This window comes from Desmodus rotundus, chromosome 12, assembly GCF_022682495.2.
Source record: "Desmodus rotundus isolate HL8 chromosome 12, HLdesRot8A.1, whole genome shotgun sequence".
Taxonomy (NCBI): Eukaryota; Metazoa; Chordata; class Mammalia; order Chiroptera; family Phyllostomidae; genus Desmodus; species Desmodus rotundus.
In genome coordinates, this window is record NC_071398.1 from 100,920,213 (window position 1) to 100,932,335 (window position 12,123).

The window sequence follows — 12,123 nt, forward strand, 5'->3', positions numbered from 1 at the left end:
GAGAGTGGCTTGCATGTTGCCACCTGGGGAGCAGCTGGGCAGCCTTTAACAGCCGACTGTCCAGGACCAGAGGGCCGAGGCCTGGCCTGCCACCTGCTCACACAGGGAAGACCCCGGCTCTGCTGTCACAGAGCTGTTTTAAGGACTCAGCTCACGTGTCCACGTACATGGGGTGGCAGGCTGCCTGGCGAGTGGCAATCACTTTGTAAACGTGACCCATGTCTTCCGAGTCAGCCTCCAGTGCCTCGGTGCGCACCGGGCTGCGGACCGCCCGACACCTCACGCGTGGTGGATCGGCCGAGGGGCTGCTTCCCAGGCGGCCACCGGGACACTGGCATGGCCCTGCGAGGCCTCTGATGGTCGCGAACGGGGGACCCTCCCTGCCTGTGCTCTCTCCCCGCCTCTTCCACGGAAATCGCAGCTCGAGCCCCCTATTCCCAAACCGACATCATCCGCTTATTTCTGGAGCCAGGTCCACTGACGGAACAGGTTATCTTCCTACTTTTGGTTTTCAGTCGTATTTTTTGATATAAAATCTTCTGTCTTCTGTACTCAGAGTGCCAGAGGGCAAATGCTCGTAGCACACCACCAAGCGTTTTGAAAGGCAGGACACGGCACGGTCTGCCCCGGCGAACCCGACGGTTATACCGGACTTGCCTCCAGAGGGAAGATTCCGGGCAGCTCGCAAGTTTGCCGACGCCCGGTGCTTGGATTACTGTGCAAGCAGCTAAATCAGTGTCTAACCGTTGTGTCGCCTCCGGAACGTTACTGGAACGAGAGGGAAGTTATCGGGAGTGGCTGTAAACGCGGAAGCAGGACTAGAGAAGAGCCTGCCTTCCCTGGGACTGGCCTGCGGCCGCTCAGCACATTCACGGCAGATTGGCAGAGGGCCTGGGCGCGAACTTGCTTCGGGAGTTCCTGATTGCAGCTTCAAGTTCATTGCTGGAGTTGGGGTTTTGTATTTCTTCCTCGTTCATTCGGAAGGTGATAAACTGCGGAAACTCTATCCATGACTTTTAAATCGTCGAGTTTGCTGGCATGTAATTGTTCGTAGTATTCTTCAGGATACTTGGCAATCCTTGGTGTCCGTTGTGACTTCTGTTTTGTCTATGATTTCATTTATTGGGGTTTTCTCTTTTTATTGATGACGTTGGAAAAAGCTTTGTCTACTTTATTTATTTTTCAGAGAACCAGCTCATACTCTCTCTTGTGTTTATTCTGTATTTCTATTCTGTTTCCGCTCTGACCATAACGACTTCCTTCCTTCCGTGTGCTCTGTGTTGGGTTTGGCTTCTTTCCCAGCTCACCTAGCTGTGGAGCCGTGTGTGGTTCGGTGCGGGTCTTTCCTGTCTTGGACGTGGGCCTGCGCAGCCAGGAGCCTCCCTCGCAGCACTGCCCGGGCTGCGGCTCGCCAACGTTGAGTTTTCCTTTGCGTGTGGTCTCGGGGTAGCTTCGGACCGCCCGTGTGCCTTCCTCTTTCGTTCTGGGTTGCTGAGCGGCATGTGGCCCAGTCTCCGTGTATTTATTTGTCTTTTCTCCAGCTCTCTTCCTAGAGCTGCTGTCTGCTTCCAGGCCGTTCTGGTCGGAAGAGAGGCTGAAGGCGAATTCTGTGTCCCCGAGTCCCTGGAGGCTGTTTGATGCCCCGAAATGTGCCCTGTCCCCGAGAATGTTCCCCGGCACTTGGGAAAAGGGGTCTGCTGCAGTTTGGGGGGAAATGTCTACTAAGCCGATCTCATCTGATACGACATTTAAAAAGGTGTCATTTTCTTATTGATCTTCTGTCTGGAAACAGCCCGACTGCCCGCCACCTGGATTGGAGGTGATTGCAAGTGCATGTCCTCCCAAGAGCTCGCCGCTCCGCGGTAAAGGGGAAAATGTTCGTGGTACACGCGGCAAGGTGGGTGAACTCACACGCGTGTGACAGGAGTTGCACACGGAAGACTTTGTGGTCCGTGGGTCCATTTCCGTAGAACGGTCAGAAAAAGCAACGTTACAGAGACAGAAAGGAGCGTTTGTCGGGGAACACTGGGGAGGGGAGGCGATGGGAAGTCCAGGAGCTTGTTGGTGGCAAAGCTTGTGAAACTCTAGAAATTTACTGAAAACCATTGACTTCTGTCCTTACACTGGGTGAATTTTAAAGTAGTTAAATACACTTCCTAAAGCTATTTTAATAAGGGCTTAAAAAAGAGCGGAATGGCAAAGGGCAGGGCCTCTGGTCGGGCCTGGTTTTGTCTGTTTAGACAAAGCTGCGCCCCACGGCCCTGCTTTCTCTTCCTCCGACTCAATTAGCTCCGCTCTCAGCAGTAAAAGTTTATGGGAAATGTGAGCGCTTCCTCCCCCAGAGGACGCCTGACATTCCTGCTGTCCTCAGAAGAGAAACTTCCAAGCCGCGGATGCATGCATTGCATTCAGGGTGAAAACTGCAGAATTTTTTGAAATGTCTTTTGCAGGACGATGTGCCCATAGTTCTGTTTCTCTGCCCAATAATCTCCCTTCCCGACAAGTAAATGCGCTTTCTGAAGCCCCCACAGACGAGGTCAACCGCAGGGCTGCGTCTTAGCCCGTTCGGACTGGACGGGGCGACCGCGGCAGTGGACGGTCGTTTCTCACCATTTGGGAGGCTGGGGGACTCCAAGGTCAAGGGGCTGGCCGCGTCCTTTCCTGGTGAGACTGTCTTTCTGGCTTATGGGTGGCCCCAGTTTCTCTGTGACCTCACAATGGGGGGCTGATGCTTTCTGGCTTGGGGAAGAGGCACTGAAGACAGAGTTCTGTGCATGAAAGAGAGAGAAAGGGCCCCTGTCCCTCCTTGTCTGGTACGGTCCCAGGAAGGCTGCGTGAGGTCTGGGGGCCCTAGGAGCACGTGGACCACTTTGGAGACAGAGCCTGGGAGAGGGGACAGGCCCCCAGTGGGGTGTGGGTGCTGGGAGAGTCGAGGCGGAGCCCCAGAGGTGTCTGAAGAGCAGTGTGAGAATTCCTGCATCCCTACGCCCAGGCAGGGGGGCCAGGGAGCCGCCTGCCCTGGAGGACCCGCGGAGAGGGGCAGAGTTCACGCAGCAATGGAGATTTGGACAGCGTGTGAGGTCGGGCAGCACCCCAGGGGCGAGGCCTGCCAAGCTCTCCTCAGCCAAGTGTGGACTCGGGCTGGGGACAGGAAGGAGGCACATCCAGTGTCTGCCAGCCTGGCGGCAGCACAGAGACCAAACCCCAGCGAGGTGGACAGAGGAACGTTCGGTGCCCCGCACACCGGAGTGCAAGCCCAGCTTCGGAACCATTGTTCAGCAGCTCCTCGCCCCAGTCCCCACCTGGACACGCTCACGGAGACCGTCAGGTGTCTCACGCGTCCTCAGCTCCCGCCAGCGTCTGGTGGTCATGTGGTCATCGAACTGGTGCTCGTAGAGCACCTGCCAGCGTCCACAGCGGCGTTGTGCCTGAGCACTCGGCCTTGAGAAACCCCGAGCACCCCTCTTCCCGTGCAGGGGATGGACAACATCCGAGAGGACCTGGCAAGTCAGGTGCGCCGGTGCCGGCAGAACTGCGTGCTCACCAATTTTGAAAACGTAATATTTGCTCGCTGACCACGTTGAATAAGTCGACTGGAACTCATGTTCTTTGAAGCGCTGCCAATAATTTCCACAGGCAGAGAACGTTTTCTCCCGAAAGCCAGCGTAGGCGAACGAGAGCAGCACATGTTTACACAGGGCTCAAAACTGGAACAAACTCGCCAAAGACCTCATTAGCAAGAAGGGAGATAGAGACAAAAATCGCCCAGGACAAGAACATAATTCATTTTTATTTATTTAAGCGCAAGTGCGTCAGATGCCAAAGCGAGTGGAACGTTCTGGCTTTGGGTCTGAATTCCTGCTCCCAATCTTTCTCGTTCTGCGACCTGGGGCAAGCTGCTCGGGCTCCCTCCCTTTCCTGAGCTTTGGTCTTTGGGCAGGAAGGCAGGTCAGTGGTCCCCCCTCACTGGGACCTTGTCGGAAGATGTCGTTAACCGATCGTAATTGCAAAGTGTGAGGACCACGTTATCACGTCAGACCCCCATTAACCATGGAGGCAAACTTGCGCTCCCTCCCCACTTCTCCCGGAGTCCAGGCGGAGGGCGTGGTCAGCCCGTTGTTACCTGAGAACCTGGTGCTCGCTGCTCCCGCCCCACCTGTAGGCCCCCCACACCAGCCGCCATCCCCTCCCCTGCCCCGTGGGTCTCCCACTCGCCCAGGCGGAAGGAAGCATGTTCCATTTTCCCTTGTGCACGTCTCCAAAAAACCCCAAACCCACAGTATTTTAACTATTCTTTGGGTGTCCAGCGTGGACGAGGCCGGACGAGGGTGACGGCTCCTCGCGTGGACGGTGCTGCTGGAGAGACTCTGGGCCCAGACACAGGGCACCCACGGCTGAGTTACCTCTCAGCTCCCTCCAACCCCGAGTCTGTTGAACTCTGGTCCGAGGGCCCCGTGGTTCCCTACGTTCAAACGCGGTTCTGGGAGGGTGCTCTTCCGCCAACCCTCCCGCGCGTTTTCTCCTAGGTCTTCCGCTCGCCTGTGTCTCCGCCTTTCCCTCCTCCAGCACCAGAGTGTCAGGTGCTCAGGCAGAACGTTGCTGTGTCCCTTTGCTCCCGGATGCCAGGCGGGGAGAGAAGTGCCCTTTGAAGCTGACTCTCAGATCGCCTGGGGGCAGGACCTCTGCGTGTGCCGGTCCTCTGGGGCAGGGGCGCTGCCGATGGGTGGTAAACCAGTCTCTGGATAGGCAGGTGTGGGTGTCACCCCCCCCCACGCTCCTCCCTCCCCCTCTCCAGCCTCCCCCAGCTCTAGGTAACGTTAGGAAAGGTGGAAAGGTGAGCGCATTCCGTCCTCACTTATTCCTGAGCGCCGACTTCCAGCGTTGATTCAGAGGAGAAATAGAACAGAACCAGTGTGCAGATTTCCGAGCGTCCCAACCCGGGAAGCCTGGAGACGCCGGAGGTTTTATTTAAGGCTCTGTGAAGAAACAGAGGGGAACCCCTCGTCTCTGCGTTATAAACGGGGTCGCCCCGGGAGCTCCGAGGGTCACGGGAATGCAGCCGGTGCTGAGTGAGCCCCAGCAGAACCCCAGACAGTGTCCCCGTGCTCGAGACCTGCATTTCCAGACAGGCGGCTGCTGCGGTTCCCTGTAGCTGACCGTTAATCTGCTCCAGCCCCCTCGTTCCCCCCCACGAGGAACTCGGTCTGGAACGGGCGGGCTGATCCAGGGTCACCCAGACCGTGAGCAGCAAGTCTAGGATGACAGTGTCCATCTGTCTCTCTTCCAACAATATAGTCTTTCCATTTAGCTCCCAGGAGACTAAAATTCCCACCTTTCCAACATCTTCCGGCTGGTTTGACGTTTGTCTCCAGAAGCCCCTGACAAATGTCCCCTGTCCCCAGGGAGCAGTCATGCCGTGGACTCGGTTTTCAGATCGGCGCCAACCCTGGCGGACTGACGGTGGGACCAGAGAGAACCGAGTGTGTCAGGCAGGTGCACCTGGGGACGCGGCAGGTGATTCCAAGTCCGTGTTTTTGTGGGAAAGTTGTAAGGGGCTAAATGGCGTGATCCAGGGCAAAGCCACTGAGAACTGTTGGAATAAACAGTCAGGTGGGATGTCTCGCTTTCGCTGCACAGACGACCCTGCAGAGAGGGTGGACAGACCAGCTGCAGACGAGAAAATGTTTGCCAGCCTCGTGTTTGACAAAGAGCCAGCAGCCATAAAATGAACAACACGGTAGGAAAGTGGGCAAAAGACGTGGAGACGCATTTATGTCATCGGGTGGCGTTCAGCAGCCGGAATCCGTGTTCAACGTCGTCTGCGGAACGCAGACCCCACAGCAAGATGCCCCTGCGCAGGCACTAGAAAGGCCAGCTCCGAGGGGACAGGTGGCACCAAGTATCGGCAAGGACGTGGAGAAACCAGCTGTCCCCTAAGTGCCGATGGGGATGTGAGAGGGGACAGCCACTCTGGGCAAAGGACGTGGCGGTCCCTTCAAAACCCGAACTTGCACAACGTACCCCCCACAGTCACATTTCCAGGCACTCACCCGAAGAAACGAAGTGTGTGACCTCACAAACCACGCGTGTGGGGATGTTCGCGGCAGCTGTCTCCGTAACCACCAAACGTGGACGGCTGTTTGCGCGGGTGCTGTTTAAAGAAATGGGGCTCCCACACCGATGGGGAGGAGGGGACTTCCTACCCACGGCAGCTCGGGTGCGTCTCGAAGGAGCAGGGGGAAAGCCGGCCTCAAAAGGTTACACGTACGATTCCGATTGTGTAAAATTCTCAAAACGACCAAATTATGGAGGGCGTGTTCGTGGCTGCTGTCGGCTGCGCAGGGGTGACGCCGTCACCGGGCAGCTGGGACCTGAAATCACCAACCCAAGGGTTGGTGACACCGAGGACACCGTTCTCAGAGAGAGTGGACACAGAAAAGGTGAAGCAGCCGAGGACGAGCCCTGGGCCCGGACACATTTAAGAATCCGTGAGGAAAGGGAGAAGGTCCATGAAAGAAACTAAGATTCGGCCACAGAGAGTTCAAGTGAAGGGACTTGGGGAGGTTTTTTTCCTTGTTCTTATTTTCTTCATTGTAGTGTTATTTATTTTTTTAAAGATTTTTATTTACTTACTTTTAGACAGGGAGGGAGGAAGAGAGGGAGAAAAACATTAACGTGTGGTTGCCTCTCTCGTGCGCCCCCTACTGGGGACCTGGCCCAAAACCCAGGCATGTGCCGGGACTGGAATTGAACCAGTGACCCTTTGGTTTGGAGGCCAGTGCTCAATCCACTGAGCCACACCAGCCAAGGCAGTTTTATTGCTTTAAACGTGGAAAGTGTTCAAAGGAAAGTTTGGATGTGTTTGTGAACGTCTTGGAAACAGGGCACATCTTCTCTTGCTTGGTCTGGGGTCCTTTTCGCAAACCCCAACTCCACTGGGGAGCCCCCCTTCTCAGAGGGGGAGCCCATTAATTCACAGAATGCAGCAGCCAACAGAAATGTAACGGGGGGGAAAATATCAAAACTCTATCACTAGACAGCATACAAGATTGGACTTTCCCTCCCAGAGACACATGGCGTCCAAAGGTGAGGGAGGGACAGACCTGCCTCTCCACACGGCACCGCCACCTCACTAAGCTTCCCTCCCAGAGGAGGCGTGTGGGCCAGTAAACACCCAGAAACGCCCCAAACCTCACCCTCCTGCAAACCCCCTTGCTTGTGACGGCGCGGCGGGCAGAAACCGTCTATAAATTTTATGCCCAGATTTTTTCCCTTTTATGGGTGGACTTGAGCAGGTCGTAAATTCAAAGGCCCTGGGAACCTTAGAGGCTGTTCGTTCTTCTGCTCTCTGCCGACCGCCTGGTGATGAATTCCTGGCCCTACCAGCTTCGCTGGAGTTGGCTCTTTTCTAACACTAACAATAGTTTCCATTTTTTCAAGGTCTGTGGCCAAGAGCATCAACACTGTGAGGTGAGCAGGAAAAGGCCTTTCCTGTCCACAGACCGGGTTGTGGGAGTCTGCCCCCGGCGCCGGCCACAGCGAGGGCCCCCGGACCCTCTGCAGCCACCCACAGCCGGTATCCCGGAGCAGAGGCGGCCCTGGGCTAGGTGACCCACACCGACAAGGCGCTCGGTCCCTGTCGAGGCTGTACGGACTCGGTTCTAATGCCGTCCACTGCCTCTTAGGCCTGCTGGGCCCTGGGTCACTGGAGACGCTATTCCCGAGACACACGGGTGCTCACAGGCCACTCGCTACCCTAGGTGCAGACGTCCCTACAGACTCGGCATCGGCTCGCTCGTCCGCACGCACACTGGTGTCATTTCGCAGCCGCCCCGACCGTTTCCACAGGTGAGCTCTGCAGCTGGCGTCTCTGGTCTCTCTCCCTGCAGAGCATCAGTTTCACCGGCCAGCGGTGGTTCCCGTGCCCTCAGCCTGAGCCCCGTGTGCGGGTGGCTCGGGCTCAATCGGAAAACCCAGTGGGCACCTTGAGACTTGGCGTCCGGGTCAGCCGAGACCCACTGGTGGTTCTGGGAGCTGCGGTGGGGCCGTGCCTGCCGACCGGGACGCGTGTCCCAAGTGGGGAGGGCAAAGCAGGACACCCAGCACTCACAGGCGCTCTGTGACCTTGGCCCACTTCACCCTCACACACCCGCACGGCCTGCCATCGTCCCCCAGGTCATGGGACAGGGAGCAGGTGGTCACCTCTGCTGAAGAGGTGGTGCGGTTTCATCTGCCGCGTTCTCCCGACTTAGTGTTGTGAGAGGGGCAGGCTTCCCACCCCTCCTCCCTCGTAAGCAAGCAGACAGGCAGGTGGCCCCCACCTGGCAGAGGTGGGCCACCGTCCAGCCCCTTCCTCGCCCCTGCCCAGTGAGTGAAGCGGACTGTGCTCTGTCCCCGCACCCGACCTGCAGACGTCCCCAGGTCAGCCCCGGGTCCCAGCCACCACCTCCACTCCAGCCCTGCTGACACGCTCTGCGTTTTGTGCTGTGCTGACCAGCTGCCATGAGGCTGAGTCTCCTCCCGTGTGTCTCCCGCTCACGAAGAGCCCACAGAGAGACGAGGCGTGGAGCGCCGCTCGTGGGGGTGGAAGGGAAGGCCTCGTGCTCGCCGAGCCAGGGAACCGGTCATTCCTGACGCGCTGGGGTCCCTCTCGCCCCGTGCCCGGAACAGGAGGCTGTTCCCCTCTCCGAGTCCTCAGTCCTCATCTGAAGTGAGGACCAGGGTGGGCTTACTCGGAACAAGAGTGGTGGATGCTCTTCCCTGCCCACCCGCTTCTGAGGCTCCCCGCAGGCCACCGCAGGGCCTGGCGAGTCATCTGTCACCTCGTCCTGCACGGCCTCCGAGCTCCATCTGGCTCCAGGACACCTGAGGGGTGTCCGCCGTCATTACGGGAAAGGGCTGAAAACAAACTACAGGAGCCTTTGATCCGAGGGCCTGGCCATCGTCCGCTTCGGGACTCAGGACCTGCGCAGGACGCTCTCTAACCACATTAGAGGCAGGGCTCAGCGTGTGTTGGGGGCTGCTGGCCTGGCCCAGATCTAATAAAGAAGGAGATCATATCTCTGCTCTTCCCGCACCGTCCGCAGAGAGCGCCGGAAAGCCAGGGCCTGGAGACCAGCCAGCTGCGGTCTGCACGTGCCCCTCGGGACACACGCACCGTATCGCACGTCTCCTCTCTCCCCCAGTCTTTGTTTTCGTACAATTTCAGAGACGCAAATCCCTCTCTTCCGTGGAGGAGACGAGGTGGAGCCCAGAGACGGGGGGAAGACACGCCCAGTGTCACAGCCCACGTGGGTGACAGAGCAGGAGAGGCTGAGAAAATGTGTCAGCCGATGGAGAGAACCGTGGCCGATCATCAGCGGGGCCTGGGCGGAAAGAACAGGGTTAAAAGACGAATAAAAGTTAGTCTCTGTCTCCCCCGGAGCAAATGCAGCGTCTGTCGGGCTGTGACAGGCAAGGCGGTCCCTCGGGGGTGGCATTTTTCCAGGACAGGGTTTTTATAATTTCATAGACGTGAAATAACCCGCTTCCACCCAGACGCAGTGTAATTCTGTAACTAAAGCAGCACGTAGACGGTTTGAAGCCGGTCTGGTGGAGTCCGATGGCCTTTCATGGGTGGGTTTGCCGGGCAGCCAGTCTGAACGGGGGCTGATCGTGTTCTCGGTTGTTCTGAAACCGGGGTCTCCGTGTCCCAGAGCACGGGGCCGGGAACAGTGGCCCCAGACCCATGCCACACCACAGGGCCCGGCAGGCCGGCCAGCTCACCGACCACTTGGAACTCACCCTCTCCCATCACACGCCTGCCCCTTAAGCCACCCAGGTGGCTGCTTGATACATCTGAGAGACTCCCCGAATTTTGGGACGTTTATCGCTGCCGCAAATTCCCCGGCGTCAGCGGGGAACCTGACTGACTCCTCGTGGGCTGGGTCGCCCTGAGGCACCTCAGAGAGCTGGTCTTCTGGGGGGGGGGGGGTGCTAGCAGGGGCCTGCGTCTGTTCTTTCTCTGGAATGGCTTTCCCGCTGTTATCTGCTGCCCACGGGGAGGGCGTGACCTCGGCGAGCTCCCTGGAGAAGGGAATCGTCAGGGCGCGACCGTGCGGGACCCAGAAGCTGCTGTTCACCGAATGTGCCCCTGGTCAGGTGCTTCCGCACAGGGTCCGGCAGAGGGGGCCCTGCTGGAGGGTGGCTGGTCGGGCAGCAAGATGGGTGCGATCATTTGTAGTTTTAATTTGAACCTTCACCTGTGATGTCCTGGGGTGTGCTTGGGTGTGCTATTGCTGCGTTACACAATGACGCACTCATGACCTTGTCATCAGAAGAGTTTGTGATAAAACTGGGGCCGTCTCTGTGCCGGACTCTGTGTATCACCGTAGCTGGTCCACGCAGCTGCCCTGTGAAATCAGTATTATTCTCATGTCTACAGGGGAGGAGCCAGAGCTCCGAGAGGTGGGACGGTGTGGGGGCTGCACCCACACGGGCAGCTGGCATTCCCAACCACAACGCGGGCAGCAGGGGCCAGCCGTTCTGGAAGACGCGGCCGTGTCGAAGTGGGGGTCCCTGACCTCCAGGGTCCCGGGCCTGCCAGGGTGTCTGGGGCCCAGTGTTTGCAAGAGTGTCCATGTGTCAGAAGCAAAGTCTTAGGGGTTGTTTAACAGGAGAGGCAGCGGGAAAGGCTCTCTAAGGAGATGTGGTTTTGTGAAGCATCCACAGAAGGACGATTTCTACAAGTTATTGAGGGTGAAAGGGAATCCGGGCCAATGTGTCGGTGGCTTGGGCGTCCGTGGGTGGTTGGGTGGACAGGGTCCCCGTGTGCAACGGGCAGTCAGAGAGAAGGAGGCTTTCCGGGGGGCAGTGGGGAGAGACCAGGACTGCAGGTTAATTCCTAAGGAAAACGCTGGACAAGTTCAAAGTCAGGGAAGCTCTGCTGTCGGGCCGGATTTTCAGGCAGAAGCATCTTCACCGTTGCTGCCGTTCTGAGGGAGTCGATTCAGTAGCGTGGATTCCGTGGTGGAATCTAAGTGTTATTTCTCAGGAGATCTCTCTCCGGTCCCCTGTCCCCACCTGCCTGGGTGATTCGGAGTCGAGAAGAAGGGACGGGAAGGAACTCGCACCTGCCGTGACAGGGACAGGCAGTGGGGAGTCTGGGGGCAGAGTTCGAGGTGTCTGCTGGGAGCCAGGCCCTTCCTGGCGACTGTGAGGCCTGGGATGGGCTGTCCTCTCCCCGTCACTGGTCTTGTCACAGGTGGGCTGTTGTGACGAGAGCCTGTGGGTGAGCAAAACCCCGGGGGTCCCGCAGCCTGCTCCCGGGACCACTGCCCTCTGCAAGCGCGCTCGGCGGCTTACCCCGCGATTGGCACCAGGCACGCTGTGAACAGACGCCAGAGCTGGGGGGACAATGTCCCTGGCCGTCCCTTCTGAGTTCTTTAATTTGCTCGATTTTTTAATGTGTTGTACGTGGCCTTGTTTCTGTGGCAGCTGTTTTCTTAATGCTGCTCTTAAAAAGTGGGAGGGTGGCTTGTCACCCTTGCAGCTGTCCTTCTCCACGAGCCGGGGAAGCCGTCGAGCTCCAGGCAGATGTCGGGGAAGAGGGTGTTTGGTCAAACCTGCTGCTAGCTGCTGGGAGGGCCCTTCCTGAGCCTCTTGGGACAGTGACGTGGGCTCAGAGCAAGGCCGCTGGAGAGAGAGAGGGACGGAAACTGCTCACTGGGCCGATGTCTGGGAGGGACACTTGGAACGGACCTGGGCAGGGTCTGTGTCCTGCGCATGGATCTTGTGTAGAAACGTGAGCAAAACCGGTGCTACGGGCAGTGCGGGCCTTAGCTGCCCGCGTCCGCAAGCTTCCGGGTGCTTCTGGCCCACGCTGTCGCCAGAGCCTGGTGGGCGTGGGGCGGGACGGCGCCGGCACCTGATTACGCTGACTGACCCGCAAGGCTGTGCGGCAGGTCCTTTTAGCTCCATTTTCTGAGACAGTTTAAGCATCTTGAGCAAAGTCACCCGCCCGTGTGGGCCCCAGGCCTGTGTCTGTGTCGGGTGCCACATCTTTGTAACGCCGCGCCCCTGAGCCGTGCTGATCTTCTCCCAGTCTGGATTTTCTCCAGGCCGACCCCCTCGCATTGCGTGCTT